Below are 4334 nucleotides of genomic sequence, written 5' to 3'. Positions count from 1 at the left end.
TGCAATGTCTACAAACCCCCTCTGATTTTAAATCTAGATAGGGTTTTGGTATGTTTCACTTAAATGTATGCAGCCTGTTGTCAAAAATTAAATCAGCTGATGTAATTGTGTTTTCTGAAACCTGGCTCAGCAAGTCTGTTTTTGATAAACATTGTAACCACTTATACAAATATCCTTATCTCACTGATCAGGTTAAGAAAGGTGGGGGTGTGGCTATATATGTAAAATCTAAATTCCATGTAAGTGTGGCAAAGTCTGAAACTATTTGTAAACAGTTGGAATTTCATGCTTTGAATATTGAGGTTTCAAAGGGTCTCTCTATAACTGTGATTGGCTGTTAAAGACCCCCTCTGCTCTCTGTGATGCATTTTCTTCTCTGATGCACCTTATGTCTAAACTTCTTTATAGTGAAATGATATTTATTGGTGATCGCAACTGGTGTTGGTTAAAGCCGGAGTCTGATGATTTAAAAATGTATTGTAATTCTATGAATCTTACCCAGTTGATTAACTCACCCACTCGCCCAAATCTCAAATGTCCAGATAAATCTACCTTGAATGATTTGATATTGACAAATGTTCCACATAAATATTCTGCGGTTGGTGTTTTTTGTAATGATTTAAGTGACCATTGTGCTGTTGCTGTTAGAAATACTAAGGTTCCTAAGACAAACCCACGTTTTATTCGTGAGAGAAATTTGAAGAGTTTTAATGAGCAGGCTTTCTTTCATGATTTGTTTTATTTTGACTGGAGCGAGATTGAGCTTATTCCTGATGTGGAAGCTGCCTGGAAATTCTTTCATGATGGTTTTTCACAAATAGTAAACAAACATGCCCCATTCCACAGGTTCAGGGTTAAAGGGCGGGATAATCCATGGTTTTCTTCTGAGCTGTCTTGTATTATTCACGACCGTAATCTAGCCTGGGCTAAAGCAAGGAAATCATGTTCTGATGCTGATTGGCTTATTATTAGGCAGTTATGAAACAAGTGTTCTTTTCTTCTCAGGAAGGCCAAGTCTGAATATTTTATGTATTTTACCACTGATAACCTGAATGACCCTAGAAAGTTTTGGAAGGCTATTAAGTCTATGTCTGGTAACAGTAATGTTAATGAATTACCGTCATGTGTTTTGAAGGACTCTATTGCTGTATATGACAACTGAAATGCTGAATTGTTTCAATGAGCACTTTGTATCATCTGGTAGGCTGTTTGATTCAGTGTCCTCTGTCTCTGTACAACCCTGTGTGGATGAACCAGTGAGAGCTGGTCAAACTCTTATCTTTTTGCCATTCTCAGTGCAGGTGATACACAAAGCCCTGAAATCCTTAGATCAGAGAAAACCTGCAGGTCCTGATCTTTTGGATCCCTGCTTTTTAAATCTGGCAGCTGATTTCAGAGCTGAAACCACTTACATCTCTGTTCAATCTAACCCTGGAATGTAATGAAATTCCAAAGATCTGGAAATCAGCATTTTCTCCTACCACTTATAAAAGGGGGAGATCCAACTCTTTTAAATAATTATAGGCTAATCTCAAAGCTGTCACCCCTGGTGAAAATACTTGAAACCCTTGTAAGGGAATAGCTAAAATAGTTTTTATTTACTAACTCTATTTTATCAATGTACCAATCGGGCTTCAGGAAGAAGCATAGCACAATTACAGCAGCCATGAAGGTTTTAAATGATATCACTGAAGCCATTGACAAAAAACAGCACTGTCTCACTTTTTATTGATCTCTCTTAGGCTTTTGATACAGTTGATCATGCTGTACTAAGGCAGAGATTGTCAGGTGTAGGTCTTGCATGGTTTGCTAACTACGAAACTGCATGCTATCTGTCTGATAGAACTCAGTGCACTCAATTTGATGGGCTTATGTCTGTTAAATTGTCTGTCTTGAATGGTGTGCCCCAAGGCTCTGTACTTGGTCCTCTCTTATTCACTATTTATATAAATGATTTAGACAAAAATGTCCAAAATGCACAACTTAATTTTTATGCTGTTGATACTGTTATTTACAGAACATGCAAATGGTTTTTATACTGTTCAGCATACCTTGTGTCAATTGAAGCTTATCCTCAATACTGACAACTAAACTAATGGTGTTTTCTAATGCAAGAAATAGACCTCTGAACCTTTCACCTATTACTACCTTACTACCTGTCAGGGCAAGGAGATTGAGGTTGTAACCTCATATAAATATCTTGGAATTTTACGACGGCCTCTATTTTAAATTGCATATTCAACAACTTACAAAAACATTGAAGCTGAAATTGGGATTTTATTTTAGGAATAAGGCCTGTTTTTCTTTTGATGCCAGGAGGCTAGTATCAGCTACATTTATGCCTTTACTAGACTATGGGGATATTTTATATATGAATGCTTCCTCTCAGTGTTTGAGATCAATTGACACTCTTTACCATGGCACTTTGAGATTTATTTTAAACTGCAAAACCCTTACACACCACTGCACTTTGTATACCAGGGTTGGCTGGCCTTCTCTTGTCACTCCACTCGTAGGTTCAGTCACTGGTATACTTTTATTTACAAAGCCATTTTGGGTTTACTACCTTTTTATTTGTGCATTTTTATTGTTCAGAAATGTGGTGGGTACTCTCTTCGTTCGCTGGACTTTATCCTGCTAACTGTTCCAAATGTCCGAAATTAATTTGGTAAAAGGGCTTTTATTTACTCTGCGCCATCGTCTTGGAACACCTTACAAAATACTTTTAAACTGGAAGAACTTTTGAGGTTGATTCCTGACCAGTCAATGTTTTTAATTTGCTGTTTTATACTCTTGTGAATTCAATGGTTTTTACTAGATTACTTGTAGTTTTTCATGTTGTCTGTCTGTAATGACTTGGTGCTGCCTTTCTTGGCCAGGGCGCTCTTGAAAAAGAGATTTTAATCTCAATGAGCCCTTCCTGGTTAAATAAAGGTTAAAAAAATAAATCAAATATCATATCAGACTAGACACGTTATATCATATCAAACTAGAGACAATATATCAGACTAGACACAACAGTCACTTACAGTATTATGTTGAGGAGGAAATTCTTATGTCTATTTATGTTTTTCTCTTTGTCACTGCAGGCTGTGGAATGGCGCACACAGAACAGGCCCAATCGTCCAATCAGGAACTCTGTCGGACAGGATGTGCCCATGACTTTGCTGTGCCTCAGTATCCAGGTTATCTGGTCCGGGGCCAGGCCGGGTGCAGGTCTAGGAAGAGGAGACGGGAGTTGGAACAGGAAGTGGTCGGAGACAACGACTCTCTGTCTTACGTCTTCAAGTTGCAGCGACACAATAAAAAGGTAAGTCAGGGTGAATGTGTGTGTTAACAGACTGTAGAAAACCGAATGTAATGTACCTGGGGGGGATCCAGAAGTTACCAAAAAAAATCGGAATATTCATGTTTCTGAGTTCATGAAGTTAGTCATTTAGCAGACGCTCTTATCCAGAGAGACTTAGTTTGTGCATTCATAGCTAGGTGGAACAACCACACATCACAGTCATAGTAAGTACATTTTTCATCAGTAATGTAGCTATCAGCAAAGTGTGAGCTAGTAGGGGGAAAAGTCCAGGCTTTTTTATTTTTTATTTTACACTCAGTTTATCAGTGATTCTGCATTGTGATACTGTAAACCCATCTGGTATTTACTTAGTAAAGCATAATAATAATGTGTCCTTTGTTCTGTGTTCAGAAGAGTAGGGGTCAGCAGGATAAGAGGATGGCTGTGTCTTCATAAGCTGCTGCCGTCATAATGGATATTATTATACATACTGTACATAGATGTTTAAATAAATATTTTACATTTTTTGTACCAAGGAAAAGCCTCTGTTCCTGTATGAGATGTGACATGAAAGTCCCTGAGTCTTAGTTTTCAGATTTGTGATCTCAAAAATGTATTATTTAAATTTGAAAAAATGTTGACATCTAATTTTTGGAGCCCAAGGTTAGGACTCTAAATTCCTTACATAGGTTGAACATAACTGATGATGTAAATGTCAGTAAGACTGTAGCTTTACTTCTGTACTGTATGTGTGAAACAGCCTGATAGCCTGAAGACAAACTCCATCTGGAATTATTCTGACAAAGCAGACAGACGAATAATATAACCATTTCACAGGAGACCTGATATTTAGATCTGGATCACCCATTACCTTTAGTGTTTACCTTTGACCTCTAACCCTGAGAATCGCAGCAAGTAGATTGGTCAAATCAAACCAGCTGCTCTCTGTAGCGAAAGTGTGTCTGCTAAAATAGAGGGTGAAGAATGAATGCTATTCTGGGTATAGAATATGAAGTGCCAAGATGAGGTCAGTGGTACTTCTATT

The 4334-nt window shown here is 37.7% G+C and overlaps 1 pseudogene; it reads left to right on the top strand.

Annotated features, from left to right (window-relative positions):
* LOC124028857 overlaps positions 1 to 3825 on the top strand; it is a 20494-nt pseudogene extending 16669 nt beyond the window's left edge.
* Positions 3826 to 4334: the final 509 nt, after the last annotated feature.

The sequence above is a fragment of the Oncorhynchus gorbuscha genome, linkage group LG03 (genome assembly GCF_021184085.1).
Source record: "Oncorhynchus gorbuscha isolate QuinsamMale2020 ecotype Even-year linkage group LG03, OgorEven_v1.0, whole genome shotgun sequence".
In the NCBI taxonomy this organism is placed as follows: Eukaryota; Metazoa; Chordata; class Actinopteri; order Salmoniformes; family Salmonidae; genus Oncorhynchus; species Oncorhynchus gorbuscha.
The sequence above is the reverse complement of the archived record's forward strand: the minus strand, read 5'-3'. Positions and strand labels throughout refer to the sequence as shown.